Below are 15,800 nucleotides of genomic sequence, written 5' to 3'. Positions count from 1 at the left end.
AGTAGGATCTCAACTGTAGCATTGATTCTAGCTTTGGACAACAGGCCTGACACATGTCATCTCAATGATTCTGAAATTAATACATGATAGCAGCGATAGAAATCCCAACTTCTTATTTCTAGCCTGGTACTATTTCTGTGTTCTCAAGAAAGCTTTAGGCTGACTCTGCCACTTCTGAGGATATGCCATCTGGTTGTCTCTCAGCTCTATGGATTTTGAAACATGAGGAAAGATGGAGAGAGTGGTAGCTTCCTGGGCATGTGTAAACTTTATTAAACTGATAATTTTCATTGGAGAAGGCAGTGATACTGCCAAGTAATGAGTGCTTGATGCCTCAGATAAAAATGGATGTTCGCATTAAGAATCTTGGTGTTGGATTGCCTTCTTGGCATCCCAGCACTCAGCTGCTTTCTTCTAGTGGTCACCTGATACATCTGGCTGAACAGTGCCTAATCCCTGTGCTCTTGTCCGTGACTAACCAGAGCTTCTCTTGCTGGATTAGTTTCTAGGGATCACAGGACAGCTTGGCTTCTTCCTTACTGGAGCAAGTGCTATTAATGCCAACCGTAGGGAACTGGGTGTAATGTAATACAGATACTTGGAATCGCTGAGTCACTTCATAGTAATGGTCATGCCCGTGAATGTGAGTGAACAGCATGAAAGTAAAACAGTCTTTAAAGACATTACTAGACTTTTCAGACACTCTCATCTTTCCCACATTTGTGTTAAATGTTTGGCTGTGTAATGAAATCAGGTAAAGAAGAATTTTCTGATATCAAGGATTGAGAGAAGTAAAAGATATTACCCCTGAGATCATATTTGTGAAAGTGGCTTAGATCAAGTGAATAGCCCTTTAATTCTTTATTGCCATATAGATTTTTCTTTATTATTTTATGTTTTGGCAGCTTGTTCATAATTTGAAAAATATATCTACATGTTCACTAGTTACAGATTAATAAGCTCTTAGTTTGAACTATTGAGAAACCACCTCAGTCTGACAGTTTAGACCCTATCTCATGACTAAATATATAAGGTTGAGAGAAGCTCTGGTGTCCACTGCAGGGGTGGAGAGCATGGGACACTGGAGAGGTGAGCTGCTAAACTCTCTTATCTCTAGTTCTTTATCTTTGGTTCCTCTTTTTCTGCAAAGAAGGATCCTAGGCATAAATCCCAATTATCTAAAAAAAAATTATTCTTTCAGAATCTATTCACTAGTTACTGTGTACCAGGCACTGTGCTAATACAGCTGGAAATACACTGGTAAACAAGATGGCCTTGACCTCATGGAACTTAAGGTAGACAGCAGCGCTGCCCCATAGAAATATAATATGCACACACTTAACGTAAAATTTTCTAGTAGCTACATAAAAAAAAAAAGCAAAAAGAAGCAGGTAAAATTAATTTTAAAAATATATTTCACTTAACATTTAAAATATTATTGATATTTAAAATGTACACATCTAATATAAAAATAACTAGGGAGATATTTTACATTCTTTTTATTGTATTCAGTCTTCAAAATTTGGTATTTTACACATGTTAAGTGCTCAACAGCCTCATATGCTAGTGGCTACTGGACTGGGCAAGGCAGGCTTGATTGATACACTATACATAATCACACAATAAAAATATTCAGATTATAATGGTAATAAGAGGGAGGAGATTCTACTTACTCAGTACCTGGGGAAGAGTCTGGGGTCCTTCAGGTGAGACTTGAAGGATGAGCTGGAGGTGACCAGGTGTGAAGGAAGGTCAGAGTGCTGCAGGCAAAGGGAGCAGTGGTGTGTGGTGCCTTTGAGTTGAAAAAGGAATGAAAAGGAAGCCAATATGCTGAAATTTGTGAGTTAGCGGGAAAATGATGAGACTAAGAACAGGAAAAGAGAAGTCATCCGGACCAGAAGAAATCAGTTTTAGAGGAAGGATACATTTGATTTAAAGAATGTTGACTTGCAGGTGCAAAAAGCAGAGATGTGGGATAGGCAAATGGGAGGGTGGAAGGACTGGAGGTCTAGCCTTCAGGGTTGATGGAGCTGGCAAGTTATATCTTTTGTTGAAGGCCTAATGTCTGAACTTCATTTTGGGGACACTCTTTTGGTGAGTTGCAGACCACAATGGGGAGGGAATCAGGGACATTGGTCAAGTAGCTCAGGAGGGGGAAGAGACAATGAACATAAACTTGTGTTTTAGAGAAGGCCAAAGGTCATGATGGGGAGGTTGAAGTGATAAAGTCTTGGGGCCAAGAGGAAAAGGAATGGAAGATTAAATCAAAGGGGTCGAAGCCTGAGAGAGAGGGATCAAAGTCAACAGGTCAAAAGTGAGGTGATTCTTAGCTGGCTGCCTGTGGCATGGTGGATAGTGTGTGAGCCAGGGTTAAGGTGAAGGTGAAGGGATAACCCTCATGTTACTAATACTTCTACAAACTGACAATTTCAGAGGAGATGACCTAGAGACCAAAGAGAGGCCCTGGAAAATGGGCTAATTCCTCTAAGAGCCAAAATATGCTTCTAAGCCTAGACAGAAAGCTTCCTTGCTTGGGCACTGTGGAAAGTTACCTCCCATGCTCTTAGAATCTGGCAAGTGAAGTGTCTGCTGCTCTCAGCAAGTCTTAAAGAGATGATGATGATGGAAAACTGGTATTTATCTATCAGATGGGGAGATCTCTCCTCCACCCCTCACCAGGAGCAGGCAGGGCATTCCTAGATCACCCAGCCTCTGGTCAACCACCACTAATGTTAAAGCTTCAACTTCATTGTGAGTCACTTAGAGCTTGCTGTGTCCATGCAGGGATCACATGAAGAAGCTTGATTCCTAAGCTCCCAGAGTTTGTGTTCTGACACTTTCACCTGGAATACTGAATCAGCAGTGCTCTCTTGGCGGCTGTGAGAGAGAGAAAGAAGGCAGCAGTTGGTAAGATGGGCAATGAGCCTGTTTGAGGACCCAGTCATGAGCTGGGCACCAACTGCAAGTGCTATAATGAAAAAACAAACAAACAAACAAACAAACAAACAAAAAAAAAACAACACCCTTCTGCAGACCAAGTCCCTTTCAGCAGGAAAGTAAGGTGTGCTATGTTAGGGTAATGTGATGGTGTCCTGTCATGAGAGAGATCCTGGTTTTCAAGGGCAGACATTTTGCTTGGTGATATTTGTGAAAACGTTAATGTCTACTCTTTAGGTCTTAGCTCTGATAATACTCTCCCCTCTCATAATCACAGAAAGTTAAGAATGACAACTGCATGAATAATAAGAGGTAACAATGTATGGGATGGAGTAATCATAAACCAAGACCGGAAGAGTAATTTTTAATCTAGGCTTGTCAAAATAACTGTGTGCCTAAGTTTATTGATGATGTTGCTTACACAGTGATTAAGAGCTATGTTAAATTATTCTGGAACAGTGCAGGCTTAAAAATAATTTAGTAAATTAAGAAAATCAGATTAGGTCTTTGACTGCAAGCCAACCTCTTGGATGACAGTTCTTCAGGCCTTTTGCGGATGGGAAGGGAGAGAGAAAGGGGAGGTGGTAGAGGAGCTTGGAAGCTGCAGAGGACCAGATTGTTCAGGGTTTGGAGGTCATCACAAGGAGTTTGAATTTTATTCTTAGAGTAATAAGAAGCTAGGGGAGTGTTTTACACAGAGGGGTGTTCACAAGATCTAATTTGTGTATTTAGAAGCTTACTCCGGCTGCCTTGAGATCCAGCCATATTGGATCTAGACAGAAAGTCAAGTTCCCATTCTAAATCTGATTGTGTAGCCGGTCAAAGGCCTGATTCCCAAGTGACAGTGGAAACAGGGGGGAAATAACTCACAGAGGCAAGAAAGGAGCAGGACAGGGTTGCACTGTAGCAGGAGCTTCCCCCTGCCCACATTCCTTACTGGCTAGCAAATGCAGCGAGAGTCAAGGAAATCCAGAATATAAAAGATGTCTTTAAAGAGAAGCCATGCTTTAGGAACGGGTCTGAAAAACTTGAAAATGAGATGAAACATGTCAGGTTGGCCATGCCTGAGGGGCTGGCACACCTGTGCCAACAGATTGCCCAGAGCAGGCCCCAAACATTAGTTGCTCAGGACTGTCTTCAGGGCAACTCCCACCCTACAGAGGAGTCAAAGGGGATTTGCCTCCAGAAAGACCATCTGAGACTTGAAGTCCACTTCTTTCACTCTTTGTTGTGATAGACTTCCTCCACCTCTGGGCCACTTGCTCTTCATCCCAGTGGACCAGCATCTCTTCTCCCCTGGCGAGAAGGGATGGGTGCACTGTGCCCTCTTACTGTTTATGCACAGTGGAGACAGAAAGTTCATCTTCGTCAGCTAATTTTAGTGCAGAATTTCCTTAATTGCTGAGAGGACATTTCAGGGCATGGGTTTCATGCAAACCTTCTCCTCCTTTGCTTGGAGTCAACGATTAAGAAGCCCCTAATTCTGCCCCTCTGCTTTAGCTAAAGGAAGTCAAGGCACATTCTGATAACCCCTCCGCAGAAGGCTATAATACTGAACTCTTCCTTTCTGTTCAATCCTGACTCCCAAACGATCCAGAGCTGGCCTGGACTTGTTCCGGTGACCTCTCTCTCTCTCTCTCTGCCTCAAGTTTCTGGAGAAGCAAAGTCCATTTAGGTGTGGGCTTAGACTTCAGCTGCAGGCTGCGGTGCTTTCTCTTAATGCTACATGAACCCCAGGCAGTTAGCAGTCTCTGGATTTTGCCCTTGCACCTTGCTGGGCTCACTTTTTTGATGTTTTTTTTCTAAAGGTTACTATTTTTATTTCAAAATTTTTATACTCTATATACATTTTCTAAGTATCTGAACTCCCAAATTTATTAGTATCTCTTTTTAAATATCTACTGTTTTGTTAAAGAATATTATGTGCTATTATCTATCATCTATCTATCTACCTACCTATCTATGGTTAAATGATTTTTATAAAAAGCACTCAGAATAATTTTGAATGTGCATTTTGAACTTTAAATTGAGATGTGTCAGGTCTTTTTACTTTAGCAATTATAGTTAAAAGTAGTTTTAGCTCTAATTTTTAAAAGAGGTAAATCCTAATAATTACGTCCCCATGTGCATTAGTAAAGATGGGTTTTCTATTATTATAAAACAAAGGCTCTTTGGAATTGCCCTCGTGCCATGTATTCTGGTTTGGTTGCAAATACATGGAGGATTAAGGTAGTGGGGAAGCATCGGCGTGGTCCGTGTCTAACATATGCAGTCTTAATAAGCAGGGGAGGGGAAGGAAACAGTATTTGCCTTCAGTCTTGCTAGAGAACTATACTGACTTTTTAGAACTTAGGGAGGACACCCCACTGACCATTCTTGGATCCTTCTCCCCTGCTGCCTGAGTTATAAATTCTCTTGAGGCTTAATTATATATGAAAATGTAAACATAAAAGGGTCATTAGACAGCCTATAACAAGGTCAAAGTGCCTGTAGTCTCTACCTCCTTTTGTTGGATTACATATTAGTGTTTCCTGGTAATGCACAGTGGACTAAGCATTCAGAACCTTTCAGGACTCAAACAGAAAAGCATTTGCAAAGAATTCAATATAATTGGCTTTGAAATGGGCCCATAAGGATATCTCCCTCCTTTTCTTCCCTAAACTCTTGACTTAGAAAAGCAGGTGCTTTTGCAGCCATCTTTCAGTCTTTGTGGGATTTCTGTGCCTGCACTCTTTCCTTCATCTTGATCCACGGCTTTGAACAATTTATGCATCAGTGGAGCCTATTATGGGAGTCTTTTCTTTTTAAAAAATTAAGAACAAAGGGAATACAGTTTGGAGATAATTTTTTCCTTCTTTCTATTCATACGCCTCCCACTTGTCACGGTTTCTATCAAGATGATTTTCCAAAAAAATGTATACAAGCACTCCATGTGCATTGTGGAAAACTTAGAAAATACAGAGTAGCTAAAGAAGAAAAAAGTTACCCCAAATTTTACCACACAGAGGTGACCAGTTCAGTTTACAGTAATCTTTTTTGTTTTCATTTTTGTTTTGGTTACAATTTTCTTTTTTCTTTCTTTTTTAAAAATTCAAATTTAATTTGCCAACATAGAGTATAACACCCAGTGCTCATCTCATCCACAGCAATCTTCTCTTTGGGATCTGTTGGCACATCAACTTCTGTGAACTCCATGAGAGTGCGGTCTACTGTGGGTCTATGTATGGAATTTAATGTTATTATAACCACGGAGAGACAAACTGTTCCTGGAACTAAGGATAGCAGGATGAGAAAGAGGTAACACCACGGTGTAATGTGCAATTAGTGCCCAAGGAAGATGGCACCAGTTGCGCTGTTTGCTGTCCTGTGGAACCACTTGGCTTTGTGAGCACAGAGGAGGTCCCTGTCAGAGCAGTCAACAGTCTGGCTCACACAGGCTGAGCCACACAGCATGACAAACCAAACAGTGTGGGATTTCTATGGGATTGCTTACTGCTTTTTCTTTTCTTCAAAAAGTCTTTGAATTGTTTTCAGTGTCCAGCCTACCTTAAAATTAAAGAAATATTAATGACAACAACTCTGAGCTCTACTACTACTAATTAAGTTGACACAAAAATAAGTGACAGTGGCAAAATCCAATGCTAGTGGAGGTGTGGGAAAATAGATACATTCATATGTTGCTAGTGACTTTTAAATCGCTCCAGTAATTCTGGAGCGCATTTTGTCCAATTATAAGAAGAGCTGTAAACTGATTTTATGCCCCTTTACTCAGCTGTCACTCACATTATGGGATATAGCTTGAGGAAATAATCTAAAAAAAGAAAGCAATTTATATAGAGATGGTTATAGTTTAAATTACGGGTAATCAGGAAAGCCATCATCAAGAGATTCCCCTTCTGTTTTACCGTCCTCAGAAATGTGTTTTATCCACTTAGGAGAGCTTTTCTAAGTAGTGAAGCCTTTGAATGTGACTGACACTGCAGAGGAGAGAAGCCTCTCTTGTTTAAGTGGAAGGATGCAGTTGGTGACTTGCTGCACAGGATAAGCAGCTGATGGCTTTTCTTTAGTCCTGTCAAATTTTCCCAATATAGACACTAATGTTGATTTGAAAAATACTAGAAAACAGAATTAACATAGAGGACATCGTCTTGAACTCACTAGCTGAGACAGACATCTCCTCTCAGTGTACGGGCAGATGTCTGGTCATTGCTTGATCAGCTTATTATTTATCTCTTGGGGCAATATGTTGGAAGCTCTACTATTTAGAAAGCTCTTCCTTATGTTAGAACAAATCAACCTGCTTGCAGCTTCCACCTATTAATTCCGTTTCAGCCTTCTGAGGACATGTAGAATAAATCCAGCTTTCCTGTAAGTCTTCTTTTTTTCTCCCCAGGCTGAAAAGCCTTAGCTCCTTTAGACTTTCCTCAGACATTCAACATATGTTCAACATATGGTTATTTTTTTTTTCTGGAGGCACACCAATTTGTTGATGTGCTCCTTAAAGAATTCAGAATAAAATGACCGCAATACCCTGCGTATGTTCTAGACATTACAGAGAAGGCCTGGTAGGATTGTTCATTCTTGACACCACAATTTCAGGAATATTATGACCTTGTTAGCTTTTATCTATGCCATTTACCTAGATTGTGTGTGTATATAACTAAAACCCACTCATATTTTCATCTGCGTGGCTTGGGCTCTTCTCTATCCTGTAGAATTGCTTATTTAAATCTAAATAGAGTTCCCAGCTCCTCATTTATTCATATGTATTATCTTTTCTTTTTATATATTTTATTTATTTATTAATGAGAGACACACAGAGGCAGAGACATAGGCATAGGGAGAAGCAGACTCCCTGTGGGGAGCCCAATGCAGGACTTGATCCCAGGGCTCTGGGACCACGACCTGAGCCAAAGGTATATCCTCAACCACTGAGCCACCGAGGTGCCCCTGTATGATCCTTTGATGAGGAATAATTTAGATACAGTAACAAACACTAATCTGCATTTTTGCATTTATAAATGCTCATCTAACTACCACCCAGGACAACATATAGAACTTTTCCAGAATTCCAAGAGGTTCTCTCACATCCAGCAGCTTCTCAAATGTAACCATTATTCTGACTTCAATTACCCTGAATTAATTTTGCCTGGTTGACCTTCATGTAAGTGGAATTGTGCAGTTTCAATTCTCACCTTGGTGTCTGTGAGATTTATTTATATTGTCGAGCAAGTCAGAAGCTTACTCTTTTTATTGCTATGTAACATTCCATAGTATTAATTATACCACAATTTACCTCTCTGTTCAACTGTTTGGTTTTTTAAATAAAGCTACCATGACAATTACAGTATATGACTTTTGGAAGATATGAGTACTCATATCTGTTGGTTATATATTTAGGAGTAAAACTGATGGGTCCTAGGATATGTACCTATTTTGCTTAGTACATACTGCCAGAGAGTTTCCCGAGTCTATGCTGGAATTCTAATGTGTAGAATTCCAGCTTTCCATATCTTCTCCAGTACTAGTTACTGTAAGTCCTTTAGGTTTTAGTCATTTTAAAGAGATATAAGGTGTTATCTCATTCTTGGATTTTTTTTTCACACTATTGTTTTATTTTGGATTTTTCTGATGACTGATTATCCATATAATTTTCATGGAAAATTAATCTCCTGATTTAACTTCATTGAATTCATTTTGGATTGCTGCTTGGTTATCCCATGAGTTCGAGATTCCATCTAGCCTTATGTTACCCACTCATTTTATTTATGTCGCTTATCCTCCAAGTCTCTGTAATACAGGGATGTGGATAGAATGTGGTATCAAGCCCCTCTAAGTTGATATCAGTACTTTGATTGGCATCCTTGGGTAGGCCATTCAGTCAGTTCTGAAATTAACCTAACTATATGATTATCAGCCCACATTCCACCATGCTTTCAATAAGCTTTTTTTTTTCAATAAAGTTATCTAGAAATACTGAAGTTCAGATCCTTGCGTGCCTATAATAGTCTTCTGATATATCCATTTAGTTGGTACTCCTATCAAAGAATGAAGCTCACTTAAGTGAGTAGTCTTTGTGAATCTAAAATGGCCTCCATTAATCATTTATTTCCTCTCTCTCTGAGCCCACAAATCAGCCTTTTGATTTCCTAGTGGTCTTTCACTTTATAAATGTAGGATAGCATTTGCAAATTCTGTTTTTTTTTTTTTGTAGTTTTATGGTATAAATATGATGTGCACATAAACTATCTATTCCTTTACTTTGCTATGTAGCCTGGGGTTGGGACTGGTGACTCTGATAGCTAGCTGGGCTGCTCTTTCCACAATGGCTTTGTGGTTCTTGGGGGAGACATTGTGAGCAATCTCTGCATTGTAAGATTTGTTGCACATCAGCAGCACTTTAAGCTCCTTGACTTTGTGGCTAGGAGCTTCTTTTTTTTTTTTTTTTTTTTTTTTTTTTTGGACTAGGAGCTTCTGTTGTGCTTTGCTTCTTTGTTGCTCTTATAACCACTGTTGGGCATCAATATTTGGCCCTTGAATTTTTTGTGCACTCTGTTGGCAATTCCTCTGGGGTTTCCTCCAATTGCACTTAATTTTGACATATGGTTGGATTGGTGCTGGATGAACTTCTTGGTTCTCTTTTGAACAATCTTGAACTTCACCTGAGGTCTGAGGTTGACCATGGTGCTGAGTAGGAAATGGCAGCCACCTCTGCAAGCAGCATGGAGGAAGAGAGAACATGTGCAGCTTCTTTTTTAAAAAAAGATTTTATTTATTCATGAGAGAGAGAGAGAGAGAGAGAGGCAGAGACTCTGACAGAGGGAGAAGCAAGCACCATGCAGGGAGCCTGATGCGGGACTCAATCCCAGGACTCCAGGACCACGCTCTGGGCCGAAGGCAGGCGCTAAACCGCTGAGCCACCCAGGGATCCCCACATTTGCAGCTTCTTACTTGAAGCAAAAATATGGTTTGCAACACTCTCCTTGTTTCATTTGATCGTTACCTTTAAACTGGCTTTCTTTCTTATGAATTGAATCTTTCCTTAAAAATTTTAAGATAGCTCATGAGTTGATAACTATATAGTATGTTTTTTTGAGAGGATAAGCATTAGGAATTTTACAATGTAAATAGTCATTCACTAATTTATCTTTAAACTTGGAATTCTAATTATCTGATTTTCCCCGTAACATAGACACTAAAGCTTTACTTTTACAAATGCGCAGAATGAGGAAAATGATGGATAGTGGGAAAGATTTAAGAAAAAAAAGAAGATAATTCAAAACTACAAACCACTGGAGATCATTTAATGAAGTTAACTTAGTCTATTAAGTAGGATCTCAATGAGTTTAAAGGAGATAGTCAACTTTTAAAGTGTCTCAGGCTTTAAGAGAATCTGGTTTAGCTTTGAGAAATCTAAAAGCAATAACAGAAATAACCAATCAATATGATAGGACTAGTTCCTGGTTATAGTTCGTTTCTCTTTAAGCAGGGAGGGTAAAGATTTCATGGAACATATCCAGTTGGCTAGAATAGCTGCCCTAATTGAAGATTTTTTGCCACCATAAACCCCAATTAGCTTTGTCTTTTATGCTTCTCATTATATTGTTTAAATAATAAAGTGGTTGAATTAAAGAGAAACTAAAGGTTATCTAGTTTAGTCTTTAAAATTTACCTATGAGGAAACTATACTCAAGGAAGCTAAATGATTTACTTAAGCTTTACCACCCACAGACTGTTGAAGAAGCAGATGGACAATGTTTCTGATCTCATGAAGATCACATTTTAGTTGAAAGGGGACACAAAAGACTCAAAGCACACATACTTGAACAACAAAGTAAATGGTGGTAAGTGTTAGAGAGACTGGGATACATTATATCAAGTGGCCAGATCCTTCCTAATTTAGTTCTCTTTCTGCTTTACCAAAGTGCTGTCTAAACGACTATTTCAAAGAAATAGAGAGCTAAGTGACACAGTACTCTTTCGGTGTATTGAATATGAAAAATAAAATTTATTTTCTTTCAATTAACTTATCCCTTTTTGTTTTTTAAGAAATAAAAATTCAGACAGCATTTTCAGAATGAAGATATATGTAAATGAAAAATATACTCAAGATCAGAAAGTCCAGCAGTGAATCATATATTTTCATCTTCAAAACTATTTGTTCAGATATATTGATTAGAGAGAATCTTCTCAGAGGAGTTTGATGAAATGATACTAGAGTTTAATGACTGATCTTGAGAATATTTTTATAACTATTTTAAGGAAGATTAGAAAGATGTTCCTAGAAGCCTACTCCAATCCTAGTTTTTGAAGTTGTCTCATGTAGATTTCATCTAATTTGGCTGTCCTTCAGTTTTCCAGCCACCGAACAAGGAAAACATTTAGCACCAAGCAATGTATTAGACTTGAGGGAGATTTAAAAACAACATCTGAGATAGGAGGCTGGCCCTCAGGAATGTCATAACCCTAATTAGAGAGAAAAGATAATACCAGGTGGTAAGAGTATTGAGCAATTGGTATAGATAAGAGACTTGATAGATATTCAGAGGAGGGAGAAATGCCTTTCTGTGGGTGGAAGGTTTCCTTAGAGGAGTTTTAAGTTGGACTGGACTCTGGAGAATGTGTGCTTTGAAAAAGACAGCTATAATTATAGCAATACTTGAGGAAGATCTCCCAAATAAAGCTTTTGCAGGGAGCGGATAGAGGCAGAGGTTATTATAGTTCCCTATATGACATAGATATAAAGTAAACCTGGGTAGCTGGATGAGGTGAATGGGGTGGAGCAGAGCAAATGAGGAGGTGAAAGATGACCTTAAGTGTGGGTAATAGATGACTTCATTCATAGGATTCAGGAAGTCTGAAAGGGGGAGCTGGTTTGGGAGGGGGCGGGTATTTGACTGTGGGCATATCAAGAAGTTGGTAGCAAATCTGATTCAAAATGTTCATCAGATAGTAGCAGTGAAGGACCAGAGGCTGAGACTAAGGTAATGGTAGAGTTAAAGACTCAATGTGTGAGCCCTGGTAAGGGAGAGGAGAGGATGTGGGAACTCTAAAGTGAAACATTGACCAAGATCCACTGATTCTTTTTATTGAGACATTTCTAATTGATCTCCTAGAGTTAAATGATTCTCTGGCAGCTGAAGGGAGCTGATAGTTATTGATCTGATACTCATCTCACTCAACATTTGATGTTAATGACAGTAAGCAGGATAATCTGTATTTGTACCTATCTAGTCCCACTCCTGCTTATTGATAGGATAAAATATATTTGCTATATGTTATCTATATTTTATATAAAGATAGATAGGTAGACAGACATATGTCTACCTACCTATCAATCTATTTATCTATGTCATGTAGTTTGTCTTCCAGAGCAGGATTTATTTGTGGGTGAAAGGAGGGCACAGTTAAATCATACTAGGACAAAACATGCAAACCAGGACTGCCCCAGGTAAAGCAGTTAAGTATGGGCATCCTACATATTGAGAAAGTGTAACATGGTGGTAAAGGGTATGAGGTAAAAAAAGAATAGCTTCTGATGTTTTATTAGCTATGTGGTCCTGAGCTCATTCTGTCTAAGCCTTGGTTTTCTCAACTATAAAATTCAAGATGATATCTTTGTTCCTCTACAGTTCTTTTTAACACAGCAACCAGAGTGATCCCTCTGAAATATACTCAAGTTCTGAGGACATGGATGAAAGCAGGGAGGCCAGTCAGAAAACTGGTGCAATAATCCAGACCAAAGATGGTTTTAGTTTGCACCAGAGTGGTAGTAATAAATATTATGAGAAAAGGTTAGATTCTGGATATAATTTGAAGGTAGGGCCTATAAGACTTTTTGGTGAGAGAATGAGATGTTAAGGATGAATTTAAGTTTTGGGGAGGCTAAGTAACTCAAATAATAAAACTGCTATTGCTCAGGTTGGGAAGACTGCAAGTGGAACAGATTTTGGAATAAGATCAGGCGTTCCATTTTGGAAATGTTAAGTTTGAGATGTCTATTAAACATCCAAATAGAGGTATTGAATAAGATACTGAAGTCTGAGTTTAGGAGAGAGTTTGAACTAGAGATGTGGCATCCCTGGGTGGCTCAGTGGTTTAGTGCCTGCCTTCGGCCCAGGGCATGATCCTGGGGTCCCGGGACCGAGCCCCATGTTGGGCTCCCTGCATGGAGCCTGCTTCTCCCTCTGCCTGTGTCTTTGCCTCTCTCTCTCTCTCTGTGTCTCTCATGAATAAATGAATAAAATCTAAAAAAAAAAAAAAACTAGAGATGTACACTTGGAGGTCATCAGATGAAAGATATAGACCAGATAACATCACCAAGAGAATGGTGGTAGATAGAGAAGGGGAGAGATCCAAAGGCTGAGCCTTTCATTCATGAAATGCTTGAGCCATGCATGCATGAAATGAGCCTTTCATTTCTTTCAGCATGACTGAAAGAGAAGGTGGAAGAGAAGGAAGGAAGCAGCAAAGGATATTGAGGAGGAGCAGCTGGAGTGGTAGAAGGAAAAACAAAGTGCCCTGGGAGAAAAACAAATTAATATTTATTAATAGAAAGAGGAATATCAACTATCTTATATACTTCTGATAGATCAAGTCAGATGAGGACTTGGAATTGATCATTGGGTTTAGCAACATGGAGGTCACTGGGGAGTGATGGGTGCAAAGTCTGAAATAGAAGGGTTTAAGAAAAGATGGGAGGAGAGAAATAGGTGACAGCAAACCTGGATAACTCATTAAGATTTTCTCTAACAGGGAGAAAAGAAATAAAGTGATAGGTGGAAAGGAAAGTGGAGTCAAGAGCATTTTCCCCCAAATTGGACAATGATCAAGTAGAAAAGAAAAAATTGAGAATATAGCACTGAAAAACAAGATTTAGGGAGTGATGTCAAGAAGGAATAGAACTAGCACACAATTGGAGTTGATGGTCTTTGCTTATAACTCAGGCAGTTCTTCTATAATAATAAGAGCAGATGTAGTAGGTAGGTGGGGGTTAATGTGAAGAGAAGTCATAGTCCTACTACATCTAATATATTAGTGTAAGTTTGGTGCTTCCAGTATGTAAGATATTGAATGTCTGGGATTTTATTTCACTTCTATGTAAATTTCCCAAAGTCAGGTTATTTCTCTAAATTTCAGTTTCTTCATCTGTTGAGGAAAGAGAGAGAGACACACACAGAGAAAGTACTTACCTCAGTTTCATTGCTCTTCCTAGAGGTGACTACTATTATCAGCTTGGTATGCATCTGTCCCTTTTAGAAGTGGCCTCTGGTGTTGTTTTTATCTTAACAAAGTATTATGTTGTCACTATAAAAGGAAAGAGAAGAAAAATCACCCATTTGTTATCTCACTACATGGAGATAGATATTTTATTATATCTCCTACTAGTCCTTTATGTACATATTTATAATAAACATTTTACATAATTGTAATTTTAGTGCAGGTACAGTTGCCTATCTTTAAAAAAATTAACATTATATTATAGACATTTTCCCATGTTTCTAACAATTTTTAAAGGAACATCTTGTTTTTAATGACAGCATATTTCTTTAGTTAGACATGGTCTCATAATTTAGTTAACCATTTACTATAAGCTAGCTGTGTTTAAAGGATGAGGGATGAGGCAAGTCCAGGGTCCCCCTACTACTCTACTACTACTATTGAAAATTTCCAATGTTATTGCAAGTATAAATAATGTTGGGGTAAATTATCTCTTTTATAAGGTGAGGATATTTCTTTCTCTCTTGAATAATATGTATCTTTTTTTACTGACCCCGCTGAGTGTTTTTGTAGGGAGAGAGTCTAGGTACTGTGTTAACTATTGAATCTCATCACCTGGGTAAGTGCCTCACATCTACTGAGCCATTTATATCAAAGGAATAATGGTGGGGACAATAATAATGAACATGTATCTTTGGTTACTTATTAATGCCATCTGCACGGTAAAACATTAATGAGCTTATACTTTTGACCTGTGAAAAGTGCTTTTAATTATAGTCTTTTTCTTTGACTTTTTGCTGTTTGAGGCTACTAGACTGCTCAATCCTTTGAACATACTGTTCATTGTTTGGAGTAGAAAATGAGCTCTTTGGTTTTGAACTGACTTAAACATGATGATAGGAAAACAATAATTAAAAACAAATATCCCTCTAAACTTTGGACGTTGCACTGAATATAGGATGAATGTTATAGGGATTAAGAATTCCCAGTCTATTTTGTTAATAAAAAAAAAAATCACAAAACTTTTGTGTAATAGATAACCACTCAGGATTAGAAGTGAAAACAAAAACAAAGAAATGACCCACCTAAATAGTAATCAAATAAATATAAATAACTACTAAAATTAGATAGCCTCAAACCTATGAAACTAACAAAGATACTTGAAGTATCAGTTTTGTCAAAGATATAGAAAAATAAGTATTCATTAAAAACGTATTGGTCAGTGAACATTAAACTGATTCCATTTGGTCAACTTGGAAATAAACATTAATACCTTGAAATCTGTCTTTTCTTTGAGCCAGAATTTATATTTAGAGAAATATATCCTAAATAAATAGTTATTACTGTAGGATTCTGGTAGAAGTTAGCAACAAAAATGTTTACTTGGCAGTTTTATACTAAGAAGTAAAGAGAAATAGTCTCAGTAATAATTTATTCAGTATTTACATATTTATTGAGTCCTGATATATGTCAATTTCCATCATTCCTCAGAATCATTGGGTACAATGATGAACAAGGTATGGTTTTTCCTATCAAATACCTGTATCCCAGATGATATATCCATTCAGTGGAATTCTAGGCACTCATTAAGAATGATACTGTGGACTTCTGCTTCAGCCTGGATGGAGTTATAGGGTTTGGAT

At 38.3% G+C, this 15,800-nt stretch overlaps 1 long non-coding RNA gene across 3 annotated transcripts in view; it reads left to right on the top strand.

The window, feature by feature from the left end:
- The window catches only part of LOC140635760 (uncharacterized), a 192,280-nt gene that overhangs the window by 27,288 nt on the left and 149,192 nt on the right, over nt 1-15,800 (top strand). For all 3 annotated transcript variants that reach the window (XR_012033098.1, XR_012033096.1, XR_012033097.1), the window contains exon 4: nt 6,084-6,234. This is a non-coding gene — a long non-coding RNA (uncharacterized lncRNA). The remainder of the gene's footprint in view (nt 1-6,083; nt 6,235-15,800) is intronic.

The sequence above is a fragment of the Canis lupus genome, chromosome 6 (genome assembly GCF_048164855.1).
Source record: "Canis lupus baileyi chromosome 6, mCanLup2.hap1, whole genome shotgun sequence".
Classification (NCBI taxonomy): Eukaryota; Metazoa; Chordata; class Mammalia; order Carnivora; family Canidae; genus Canis; species Canis lupus.
This window is presented reverse-complemented; position numbering and strand designations above follow the sequence as displayed.